This window comes from Nicotiana sylvestris, chromosome 9, assembly GCF_000393655.2.
Source record: "Nicotiana sylvestris chromosome 9, ASM39365v2, whole genome shotgun sequence".
In the NCBI taxonomy this organism is placed as follows: Eukaryota; Viridiplantae; Streptophyta; class Magnoliopsida; order Solanales; family Solanaceae; genus Nicotiana; species Nicotiana sylvestris.
Genome location: NC_091065.1, coordinates 165,600,146 through 165,614,543, shown reverse-complemented (window position 1 = coordinate 165,614,543; position 14,398 = coordinate 165,600,146).

Genomic DNA, 14,398 nt, shown 5'->3' with positions numbered 1-14,398 from the left:
CATAGAGCCATTTCACCTTCCAATGTATCATGTGTTCCACCAGCATCCTTGTTATCTTCATTCTGGAATAGGTACGGGTATTTAGACTTCATCTCCTCTTCTGCTTCCCATGTTATTTCTTCCATATTCTTGTTCCTCCACAATACTTTGATGGAAGCTACATCTTTTGTTCTCAGCTTGCGGACTTGTCGATCTAATATAGCCACTGGCACTTCTTCATATGATAGGTCCTCTGTAACCTGTACATCTTTGATAGGGATGACTCGAGAAGGGTCTCCAATACATTTCCTCAACATAGATACATGGAATACCGGGTGGACAAATTCCAATTCGGATGGCAATTCTAACTCATAAGCAACCTGTCCAATCCGTCGAAGAATTTTATACGGCCCGATATACCTTGGACTCAGCTTACCTTTCTTCCCAAAATGCATAATACCCTTCATTGGTGAGATCCTCAGGAAAACCCAATCACCAACCTCAAACTCTAGATCACGACGTCGGACATCAGAATAAGATTTTTGCCTGCTTTGTGCCGTCCTCAATCGCTCCTGTATCACTTTCACCTTCTCAATAGCTTGGTGAATCAAATCTGGCCCATATAATTCTGTTTCACCGACTTCGAACCATCCAACTGGTGATCTACATCTTCTCCCGTATAGTGCCTCGTATGGGGCCATTTTAATACTGGAATGGTAGCTATTATTGTAGGCGAATTCTATGAGTGGAAGATGGTCATCCCAATTTCCCTTAAAATCTAGAACACATGTTCGTAGCATATATTCCAGTGTCTGAATGGTACGTTCAGCCTGTCTGTCAGTCTGCGGATAAAATATAGTGCTGAGATTCACTTGTGTGCCTACACCCTTCTGAAAAGACCTCCAAAAGTTAACTGTAAATTGAGCTCCTCGGTCTGATATAATAGATACCGGCACACCATGAAGCCTAACAATCTCCTTGATATACAACTTTGCATAATCTTCAGCCGTGTAAGTTGTCTTAACTGGCAAAATATGGGCACATTTTGTAAGTCGATCAATTATCACCCAGATGGAGTCAAACTTATGATAAGAGCAAGGTAATCCAATAATTAAGTCCATATTAATCATCTCCCATTTCCAGGTCGGAATCTCTATATTCTGAAGCAATCCACCGGGTTTCTGATGTTCTATCTTTACTTGTTGACTATTGGGACACTGGGCTACAAATTCTGCAATAGTCTTCTTCATGTTATCCCACCAATATTGCTCCTTGACATCATGATACATCTTTGTCGATCCGGGATGTATGGAATATCGGGATTGATGAATCTCATTCATAATCTTCTCTCGCAACCCTGCCACATTAGGCACACAAAATTGGCCCTGGTATCTCAGTGCCCCATCTCTACTGATCTCAAAAGCCATACTTTTACATTGCTGAATGCTCTCTCTTAATCGTACTAAGATAGGATCTTCATATTGTCGTGCTTTTACCTCGGCTACCAAAGATGATTCTGATGTATTCTGTACAGTAACACCTCCGTCATCAGAGTCTAACAATCTTATTCTCATCTTGGCTAGTTGATGAAGCTTTTTAGTCAACCCCATCTACCTGCCTCAATATGTACTAAGCTTCCCATTGATTTACGGCTGAGAGCGTCTGCCACAACATTGGCTTTACCGGGATGATACAATATCTCGACGTCATAGTCTTTCAATAATTCAAGCCACCTACGCTGCCTCAAATTCAACTCTTTCTGATTGAAGATGTATTGTAAACTCTTGTGATATTTGTAGATGTCAACATGGACGTCGTATAATTAGTGCCGCCATATCTTTAAAGCATATATTTCTGCAGCCAATTCCTAATCATGGGTTGGATAATTCTTTTCATGCTTCTTTAATTGTCTTGATGCATAAGCAATCACCTTCCCACGCTGCATCAATACGCACCCCAAAACTATACCTGAGGCATCACAATATACCACATAACCTTCTGTTCCTTCAGGAAGAGTGAGCACTGGTGCAGATGTCAATTGATACTTCAGCTCCTGAAAACTACGTTCACAAGTGTCAGACCACTAGAACTTGGTAGCTTTCTGTGTTAACTTAGTCAATGGTGATGATATAGAGGAAAACCCTTCCACAAACCGCCTATAATATCCTGCTAGCCCTTGGAAGTTGCGAACTTCTAATGGTGTTGTAGGTTTCGACCAATTCTTTACTGCATCGATCTTCTGAGTGTCGACACTAATACCCTCGTCAGATATCACATGGCCAAGGAACGCTACTAAGTTCAGCCAAAATTCACATTTGCAGAGCTTAGCATATAACTTACGATCCTGAAGCATCTGTAATACTATCCGCAAGTGGCCCGCATGTTCTGCCTCTGAACGAGAATATACTAGAATGTCATCAATGAATAAAATCACGAACACATCAAGATAGGGCCTAAATATAGTATTCATGAGATCCATAAAAGCTGTTGGGGCATTTGTTAGCCTGAACGACATCACCAAGAACTCAAAGTGCCTGTATCTTGTCCGGAAGGCCATCTTTGGAATATCCTTCTCCTTAACCCTCACCTGATGATACCCTGAATGTAAATCAATCTTGGAAAAATACTTGGCACCCTAGAGTTGGTCAAACAGGTCATCAATTCTTGGAAGTGGATACTTGTTCTTTATAGTAGACTTATTCAACTGTTGATAGTCGATACACATCCGTAACAACCCTTCTTTCTTCCGCACGAATAGGACTGGTGCACCCCAAGGTGAAGTGTTAGGTTTAATGAAGCCCTTATCAAGCAAGTCCTTCAACTGCACCTTCAACTCTCACAACTCTGCCGGGGCCATTCTGTATGGAGGGATAGAGATCGGTTGAGTGTCAGGCAACACATCAATGCTAAACTCAATCTCCCTTTCAGGAGGAAGGCCTGGGAGTTCATCTGGGAAAACATTTGGGAATTCGTTGACCACGGGGATTGATTGTAAAGTTGGCGGTTTCGCCTCCGCATCCCGAACGCGAATGAAATGATAAATGTAACCTTTTGAGATCATTTTCCTTGCCTTAAGATAGGAAATAAACCTACCTTTTGGTGTAGAAATATTCCCTTTCCATTCAATGATGGGTTCACTAGGAAATTGAAACCTAACCATCTTCGTACGACAGTCAACGTTTGCATAGCATGAGGCCAACCAGTCCATTCCCATTATCACATCGAAATCAACCATTTCTAACTCAAATAAATTTGCCAAGGTTTGACGACTACAAATCATCACAGCGCAACCTCTATATATCCTTCTAACAATCACAAAATCTCCTATCAGAGTAGATACCGCAAGGGGTTTACTTATCAATTCAGGTTCAATGCCAAACTTATTAGCCACAAAGGGTGTAACATATGATAATGTAGATCCCAGATCAATCAGTGCATATACATCATAAGAAAACAAAGATAAAATACCTGTAACAACATCTGGAGACGACTCGAGATCCTGTCGACCTACTAGAGCATAGGTTCGATTTTGACCACCCCTCAAACTCGGCACTGCATCTCTACCTCTACCACGACCTATCGACTGCTGAAAATCCCGTGATGGAGGTCGAACTGATGAGGAAGAAGCAGACACAGATCCAGTCGGCTGAGCCATACCATCACCTTCCCTGTTAGGACAATCCCGCATCATATGGCCAGGCTATCCGCAAGAATAACATGCATCAGAACCTCGACGGCACAGTCCAAAGTGGGCCTTGCTGCAATGATCACAACGTGGTGTTATGGGTCTCGTCTGACTAGTATCCCTGTGATGTTGCGAGCCTGATGCCTGCGAACTCTGATCTGGACCAGAATGGGTAAATCGATCATATTGAGGCCTCTGAAACTGTAGGGGAGCACTAGCTATAGGTGCCACCGAACTCCTCAAAGACTGGGGTCTGACGCTGCCTCTGAAGTCATTAGAATACCTTGCAAATCTCGCCTTCTTATGCTGGCCCCTATCCTGCTCCCTATCTGCCCTCTGCTGGTACTTACGATCCTCTAGGGTCTGGGCATAAGCCTGAATACGGGAAATATCCATGCCCTCCACCAAGGAGGCTGTCGTGCACTCATTTATCAGATGTGGTCCCAATCCGTTCATGAACAAATGCACCCTATCACTCATCTCGGCCACCATATGGGGAGCATACCTTGCTAAAGAATCGAACTGCATATTGTACTCTCGCACACTCATATTACCTTGTCTAAGGTTCAAGAACTTATTAGCTCTAGCTCGTCATATCTTAATTGGCAAGTAGCGACGAAGAAAGGCCTAAGAAAATTCCTTCCACACAGCCGGAGGAGCGTTCGAACCCCTGGATCTCTCCCAACTATCATACCAGAGAACCGCTAAATCCCGTAGCCGATAAGAAGCCAACTCTACTACCTCTGTATCACTAACATGCATAACCCGAAGTGTACGATGAACCTGGTCAATAAAAGTCTGCGGGTCCTCCTTGGGGTCTGATCTAGTAAACATTGGAGTGTCTAAATTAATAAAATCACAAACTCTCATACTAACTGGTTTCTCAGTAGCACCTGTATTCTGCCTCCGAGCCTGAGCAGCTACCAAGCTAGTCAATAACTGCAAAGCACTCCGCATATCCTGGTCTGGAGTGCCAGACGGAGGAACTGGAGGCGCTGGGTGCCTTCTAATATCCTCTGGAGGAGATGGAGTAGATGAGGTATGAGAGGGCATCTCACTTTGAGCCTCACTTTGTCCTGCTCTGACTTGGGGCACCTGACTGGTACCCTCTCCCGCTGCTGTATCAAGCCGTCTACTAATCGTTTGCTTCCTAGTCGAAGGCATCACTGAAAAAAAACAAGGTGAATATTAGAGACAAACACTTACGACTCAACTCTACGCACGATCTAGATTCAGGAAGAAGGTAACAACCCTAGATGTCATGTAGCCTCCTGATTATAAATGTGGCGCGCTACACATCCATAATCAAGACTCTACTAGACATGGCTCATAGACAATCCCTAGGACAGACTTGCTCTGATACCAAGTTTGTCACGACCCAAATTGGAGGGCCATGACTAGCACCCGACAATACTTGCCGAGCACCAACGTACATTTTATCTAACTTTTTTTTATTATCTTTTAGGGTTGACGAGATCAATATTAATGGTAGACCTGGATCATGGGCAACCAACAATAAAATATGACACCATGAACATACATAGCAGGGGATGACCAGACAATCAAGAAACTACATATAAGGTACGAGCTACCACGCTACCATGAAAGACTATACAATAAAAACTAGCCGACAAGGCATACCAAACTATACATGAGTCGCCACTTGTCTATGAGCTTCTAAATGAACATAAGTGCTGCAACATAGCCGGAATAGGGCCCCGACATACCCATAATGTCTATACCAGAAATGCATACCAAGACCACGACAAGTTCGAAGTAAGGATCTTGCCACTCACTACTGAACTGGACAACCTACTATGGTGGGGGAGTTGCACCTGCCTGTCTATTAGGGCCTGCAGCATGACATGCAGTGTCCACAAACAAAAGGACGTTAGTACGAATAAAGTACTGAGTATGTAAGGCAGGGAACCATAAATCCGAACAGTAATGTAAGTAGGGATAGAGAATATACAACCTGGAACATCTAAGTACCTCTGAGGGCTACTGACATGAAATGCATGATACATATATATGTATACATAAACTTTTAAAACATACGCCTCTGTGGGCATCATCATCATATCGTACCCAGCCATAATAGGCTTGGTAAAAACGTACCCGGTCATCATAAGACTCGGTAGAATCGTACCCGACCACGTGGAGCTCGGTAAAACCCAACTGATCAATGGTTGCACAATATGTGTCGTACCCGGCTGACTATAGCGTGACTCAGTAGAGTAAAATAGATACATATATATAATGCATGCTCGACTCATGGAATCACATTCTAAACCTTTCGGAGTGACGTAAGGTCGGTATCCTCTTTACACGTTATTAGGACCAACTCTTCATTACGAACCTTATAAGAATCAGAAAGTACCAACAACATTGATAACATAAGAATAAGAGAAGCAACATTAACATCATTCGTTCTATAAGAGGGAAAGCAATGTAAGTACTGCTAGCTTCTAAGAGTAGAGTATCTTTGGAAGCTCGATCATTACATTATGTACAATCGGAGTCGTGCAAAAGAAGAAAAGGGATAGCCTCACATACCTTGTATATACTGCCTCAATCACAAGCTATGCAATTGTCACAACTCCTTAGTCTACAATCAGAGAAACGATACTATCGTTATCATTTAAGCGTCATAACTATTATGTATCGACCACAACCTATTTTATGTTCAAACGGACATCACCTCCCCTATATATATGACTTCACACCATTCCAAACAATCACCAAACAGCCCAAACAACATCAATAATAAACATATTAAACCTCCCAAAACAGTCCACGCACAACCTAATTACATCATACATACGACGACCACCGTAGTCGTGTCAAACGACCCAGAAATGCTACGAATCACTATCAGCCATCAACACTAAATATATATGGTGTTACTACACACCCTTGCACCTCCAAAACTCCACAAAATAGTAGTAAAACACACATCCCAAGAGCAACAGAAAACAGTCCGCTACAAGTGAATAACTCAAACTCACGGCTGTCGATCACCGTCCCGTGAGTTCTTACATGTATAGAGCGAATTACCATGAATTCACAGCAGATAAAATGTATTAAAGATGGAAGTAACTTACGTTACTTGTTGGATTACTCATCCCTTCCCTTGGTTCTTCAAACTCTAGGTTTTACCTTCAAATAGAACTTGAAAGAGAGGGAAAATCGATGAGGGTTTGTGTAGGATTTTTTGGGAGGAGTTGCAGGGGTTAACTTTGGTTTTGAGGGGATGAAATATGGATGAAATAACGGAGTTCATAACCCCTTAAAATTTCTCTCTTGGCCGATTTAGGTCTTTTAATTTTGTCCTATCATTTTGGCAAGTAGGTGATGCACCTACTTGTCATCTACCAATCTGCGCAGGCTTACGAAAATATGAATATCTCTATACTCCGAGATTGTATTGATAAATGGTTTAATGAGTTGGAAACTAGACTCGTAGATCTTTAATTTGTTGGGTAGATCACCCCGTAATTCCTTGCAAATCCGGAGAAAAGCTTAGAAACATTTAACCTAATGTTTAAGTAAAATTATGAACCTAAGTTGCGACAACGTTTGTCGACTTTTGTTTCATAACTCGTTTGACTTCAAGACTTATGATACGGATATTATATGATTCAAACACCTTAATACATGACCTTGAGTGTATTAAGAATTTATATTTTTACCTGAAAATACGAGTTACCACATCCTTAATTCGTTTAACTTCTAATACTTGTTAATCACCCTTATACACCCTTGTATCACTTAAGACCAATAGGATTAACTTCTTATCATATCAAAGGTAATTCATTCTTGAATTTATGTTAACTAATATATGGCATGAACTAACGCGTGTAGATATGGGTTGTAACAATATTGTTTTGGGACATGAATTACAATTGGAACATACCAGTAAGGGGATAGTAAGCACAAAGTGAAAGAGAAACCAATAGTTAGCCTTGGCTTACTGCCGGCTGACTTTAGACAGTAGTAAGTAACACAAAAGAGAGCAGAAAGATTTTAGCGTGAAAGAGAGAGTTTTTGAATAAATGTGTTCGTGTTTGTGTTAATGAGAAAATATGTATATATAGTAGTTCAAAACTAGGTAAAATAAGTCAAGAATCACAATAGTATAGTCATTATAGAACTCAGAACCAATTAGAGAAAAATTATTACAAGTATTCCCATAAGTTAAGGGAATCAGTTCAAACGGTAAGAACAAGTAACAAATAAGGAAAGAAATCAATGTACGACCAATAAGGAAAGATTTCAAATTCAGTAAGTATAGGATAAACAATTAGGGTTAAGTTCAAAAAAACTCTAGTTAAGGAGATAATCATTAGGAATAAAATACTAATTCAGACAAGGTAAGCAAATCAATCAATTTGAATAGAAAGAGTAGGAATTGAAGGTTTAAAGGAAGGTCTTCCAATCAAACCTCGAAATAGGGAATCCAGAATCAATCAAAGAGAAAGTTATGATTCGGTGTTCAGCATATAAATAGAGTAAGATAAGAACAACCAGACATAGCAAACACGAAGGTTAAACAACACTGATAGAAAGAAGCAAGTCTTGAACAATCAAGATGGACACAATCACATAGAAGTGTTATAAGTTAGGCTAAAAACTCAGTAGGAACATATTCGAGGCATGATAGTCACAGAAACTCATAAAAGAAATGATCAGTCATGCTAATACACAAAACAAAATGAAGAAACCTAGAAATTAGGGCTTTCAACATAGACGAGTTGAAGATGTAGTAAAATCATAGTATCAGTCAAAAATATACAAGAAATAGAAGTTTAAACACAAAGAATCAGTTGAATAAAATTTTAAAAGAAGTTCTGAAACCCTAATTTTTAGAAGAAGGTGAAAAACACTTGAAATCAACGACTCTTGCAAAAGAGTTCCAAGGACAGTGTAAAACATTAAAGAAGCAAACTCAAATTGTCTTAACTATGTACAGATCTAAGAGATATAGGAAGAAATTAGGGTTTTAGAAGAAACCCATAGAGATATGAAAGAACTTGTCTAGAATCCCAAGGATCGTAACAGATACATCATGATTTTGCTCGAAATCACACTGGAGTAGCCAAGAGAAGACAAGTGACGAACCCTAAAAGCAAGTCGGCATGGCCCTGGGCTCTTGAAGACCTTAGAGAAGGAAGGCATGGCATGAGAGAAGCCATTGGAGGCTTAGGAGATGATGGGAGGTCACCGGAGATGATCGGATAAGAGAGGTCGGTGGTTGAAGAGCTAGGGTTTGGTTGAGAGTTATTGAGAGAAGAGAGGATCTTAGGGCGGCGGATTTGGAAAAATGGTTAGGGTTGGGGGTCATTTGGAATAAAAAAGGTAAGAACGAATGAAGGGGCAGCGGATTTGGAAAAATGGTTAGGGTTGGGGGCCGTTTGGAATAAAAAAGGCAAGAACGAGCGAGGGCCATTGATTTTTTAGATCAACGAAAGGATTTGATAGGTTTTGGTTCGGGTAGGGGTAATTAGGTCTTGGGTCGGGTTATTTAATCTGAAATGGGCTGGGGTGTTGGGTTCAATTGAGGCTAAAATTGAAATGCAATCTGGCTATATTTTAAATAGCCAATTTAATCCCATATAATTTATAATAAATAATAAATAATTTCTAAAAATCAATTTCGTGTACTAAAATGATTTAAAATAGATATTTAACATTTTAAAAATATAGAAGATCAATTTTATGCATATAAATATAATTATACATTAATAGGGCTAGTATTGCAAATATATGCCAATTAGCTTTAAAAATGCAAAATGCAATTATAAAAATGCACTAAAAATATTTTAACAATATTTTGGCATAAATATAAAATTTAGATAACTAAATTACCACAATAATAATTTGAGGGGTAATTATCGGGTATGAGTAAAAGGGAAGGAAATAAATCTATTTAAAATCTTTAAAATTATAGAAAAATTATAAAAGCCTTGTGCATGCTTATATATATATTATTTTGAAAGTATTTATGCATATTAAAAATATATAGGAAAAAATTGGGTATCAACATCGGTCGTTTTTGCAAAATGGGGCCATTTTTGCAAAAGCGGTTGTTAACGCATGTCTTAGAGTCCTAAGTGCACAACATGGTGTCCTCTCTATTTAAGGTCCATTATGTTGAATTTTCAAGCTTGCCATTTTTTGGCCACATAAGTCATTTCTACAAAATGGGTCATTTCGGCAAAGTGATTTTTCCATGTCTTTGAGGTCACCTTTGTCGAGTTTGCACTAATAGCAACTTTTGGCCACGTAGGCCATTTTTCAAAAATACCTCAATCATGTCTTGCATGTGTCCAATAGGGAGTGTTATTGTCTCACATAGTGTTCTACATCTTTAACTCTATTTTTCTCATACAGATGTGGATCTAATTACCGGAGTTTGAGCATGACAGACACCCGGGACCATCCAGTCAGGACCTCTGCATTACGGAGCTTCGTAAGGAGATTTTTTTTATGTTTTGAGTCTACCTTCCTTTTTATGTTGTCTTTTACTTTCTAGTCCTTTCTAATAGTACTAAGTCTTTTAGATGGAGTCAGAACCTATCATAGTCTTGCTGAGTTTGTCGAGTCTTTTGTTATTGTATTTTTTATTCTCTTTTCAAAAAAAAGAGTTGTAAATAAAAAATCCAAAAAGATTTTTGTTTCTTAGTTTATTTTGTCCATTACTTTTTCATAACTATGCTTGGTCTGATTCATGTGGAACATGATACATAGGAAACCTACATAGGGTTTGATCAAATCAATTTAAAAAATTAAAAGAAAAAGAAAAAAAAGAAAATAAAATAAAATTATGGGATGTGAGAAATGAGAGAAAAGAAAAGAGTGATAATTAGAAAAAAAAAAGTGGAAGGAAAATGAGCAAGCCAAGAAGTGCTAGAAAAGAAAAGAAAAGAGATGATTAAAATGAACAAATTGGGATGATGCCAAGTGACCTTTGACCCTCGAAGTCATTCGTGAAACGTTAATTGTTGCTAGGTGCATTGCACGCAATGTGATATTTTTAGCTATTAAATTCCCTAAAGCTAACATGATGATTTCATTTTGTTCCTCTTTGTTATCTTCATTATAGTAGAAGGGTGGTTGGTTTGTGGTTCTTAAACTGGTAACTCTTCCATACTACATAAGGTCAAAGAGCAAGGTTGCCATGGCTAGCAAAGACTTGGACACAGATGTTATTGATCCATCTAAGGAGATTGTTGAATCAGAATCTGAGTTGAAAGAAGAGGTCTTAAGGTTGAAAGGATAGATGGACAAAATATACCAAGCCTGGATTAGTGGGCGCCCTCCACCATTAGTTCCTACTAACTACACTAAAGGTCGTCATCATTCCACCATTGTCACAAATCCAACTTCCCACTATTGCTGATATCTACCCACAACCGTTTCACACTCCACCCGCCAAAACAACCTCATATATCTCTACTTTGACCACTAATGTTTTTAGCTCCTCCACCAGCTATTCTTCCTCGATCCTTTAGCGAGACTGTGTTCGAAGTCCCCGACGCCCAACACTATGTTCCAGAACCAACTTTCAAGGTCTCGGATTTATACTCTTACGCTCCTCATTTTGAGCCTCCCGATGAAACTGATAAACCTGCTAAGACAGTGGAGCAAGATGAAATATCCAAGAAGGTGAAAGTCTTAGATCAGTCTTTAAGAAACATGCAAGGGATAAGGATCCATATGAGCGCGTATTACAAAGACTTGTGCTTGTTTCCTGACATCCAACTGCCTACTGGGTTTAAGATGCCAAAGTTTGATTTGTATGATGGGCATGAAGATCCAGTAGCCCATATGAGGGGTTATTGTAGTGAAATGAGAAGTGTTGGCAAGAAAGATGAGTGGTTGATGGCGTATTTAAGTGAGAGTTTGAGTGGGGAAGCCTTGGAGTGGTATAATCGTCAAGATGTCAATACGTGGCATGCTTGGGGCGACGTGGCTCAAGATTTTGTTTGGAACTATTAGTACAATGTAGACATTATCCCAGACCGCTCCTCCCTATCTCAGATGGAAAAGAAACCCGAGGAAAGTTTAGGGAGTTTTGGCTCAGATAGAACGAACAAGTTTCTCAGGTCAGTCCTCCAATTGATAGAAAAGATGTTGCTGACCCCTGCCCATGATCCAGCGAGCATTCGTACTAAACACTTTCAGCCTCAATACTGACCACATGATATCCTTGTACTCCAGATAATCCTTCCCAATGCTACTTTTCTCCACAAAATCCCCAAAGTCATACCTCACCTTCCCAGTACTCTATACACAATGCACCGCCATATGCTCCACACCTACAAAGCCCACAATGGCTTGCACCGCCTCCACAAATGTCTTACCCGCCTCTACAAAAATATCAATCACCTACCTAAAAGAGGTTCCAACCAAGGACGGAGTACAAAATGAGAAGGCAGCAACAAAGAGAAAAGTCTTTCACTCCTATTGGAGAATCATATGCAGTCTGTTCCAAAGGTTGAGGCAATTGGACATGTTGAAGCCGATTTAGATAAAAATTCTGAACCCCCTTCCAAAGAAATTTGATTATTCTCAAAGGTGAGCATATTGCTATAATGCCCCCGGGCACAACATAGAAAAGTAATGGTATCTGAAAAGAGCAGTCCAGAAGCTTATTGATGCAGGTGATATTACCATGCAAAATCTAGATGCAGCGGATACTAGCCAAATTCCATTGTCTGTTCATAGTGAGACGCATATGGTGGGCATGATTTGTGTTCAAAAGGATTATGATAACTCTTCTGGATCCCTTGGAAGGCCACTTACCGCGAAATTTCAGGGCTATCAGTCTCGGTTCCAGAAGTTGATCTTAAGAGCGAGTTAGCAAAAGGGACCCAAAAGCTATTTGCTAAGGTCAACATGATGGAGACTTGCAAAGGTTCTAGTCATGTTGATGTGCGACTCAGTGGCTAAGATGTCGAGCTTGGTAATCGTAAAGACACTCCTTTCTTGGATAGCTAGGGAGGAGTCCTGGTGGTTTATTTTGTTGTCATTTCTGTTGTCCTGGTTATTTCAGGGTTGTAATTCAGATATTGTCTTGTGACCCAAAAACTTCTATCCTTTTATTTTGCCTAGTTCATTTAGTCGTAGTACCCCTTTTAGCATTATTTAGGTTATTCCAGGGTTTTAACCCTAGTGTATTTTGCTTGTTTTGTTGTTCAAACCCTTTCACCGTCTGTCTGATGCAATTTCCTATTTTTTGTAATTTCTAGTCAGGTTTTGTTTAGTTCTCTTTTCCTTTAATAGTCTTTTCATGCTGATTCTAGTGACATGACATGCACATATAATTCTCAGCCTGGTCTTAAAAGTTAGTCTAATCATGAAGCAATGAAGCAAGTTTGAAAATGGTAGAGACATTTAAGGGAAATAAGTAAATATTTTGATATCTTGAGATCATCTAAAGCCCGAATTGTGTGAAACTAGGGCAAATAGTTTGAGAAGTTAATAACATGACAAGAATTTGTTACAAGAGAGTGCATCCCAGACATTTTGAAGCGAGCAGTTTTGAATTCAAGTGCACCTCAATTTACAAGATAAAGTCAAGAGAGTTTGCTCCAAATTGACGGAGGATATCCATTGTGAAGAGGCAATCGCCCAACAAGAATTTTGTACTTGACAAGGCACTAAAGAAAAGTGGAGGGCATATCAGTGATATCAATGCCGAAGCTGCAAAAGAAATATTGTGCATAATCTTCAATTTTCATCCTTATGTTGCAGGTATTGTACTTGGCATTTTCAGAGATTGGGAGGCCCTCTTTCAGCTCCCCAAATACTTTATACCCTTCGATACCCTTTTGAACCTGTGCTAATTTCTTTGACCTCCCCTCTTTTGGAATCAATTTAGAGTCATACAAAAAAAATTCATGTTCCCATAGGTTTGTTTTAGAAAGTTCATTCCAAAAGGAAAATTCCAAAAAGAAAATAAAAAAAAGAGATAAAGAAAACAAGAAGGAAAAAGAAACAAAATAGTAACAAAATGTATTCTTTTGAACTATGTTCGACTTAATTCTTGTCATCACAAGATACGTAGGCAGCCTTACGGTTCGATCGCATCAAATAAAATATTTCATAATACCACAAAGCCAAGAGTGGGGTAGTTTTCCTTAGAAATTCCATTTCAAAAAAAAAAGAATCAAAGAATCAAATTCTCTTATTTTAGAAATTGGGGCAAAGTTTTAGAATGAATTCCAAAAGTTGTGAATAAATTAACCCTGTTGTCTTAGTTATTTTGAGCCTTTATGATATCCTTTCTTTCTAACCTGTCCAAAAGCCACATTACAGTCCAAAAAAGACCTCCTAGATAATCTTTGAGAGTGCTGAACTAGACATGCCAGGAGCATATAATGTTTTTACTATGGTCAATGCCTTGTCATCTACAGAATCAGAGGAAATAAAAAGAAAAAGAATAAAATAAGAGAGTTTTATCGGTGAAAACCTTCACAGGCACCATAAGGCGACGTTAAGTTGAGAGAAAGAACAAAATGAGAGAGGCTTAATGGTGAAAAACCATTCGGGCACTATAAGTCGAATAAGAACTGTGAATCAGGTAGGATAATCGGAGCATTGAAGCCCAGTTTCACAACTCAGAGGTACAACAAGAGTTGAACATTAGACTTGCTTGACAGTCGAATAAGAACTAAAGTTGATGGCTGACTCCTTTGCTGAGATGAACCCGCAAGACGATGAGGACAC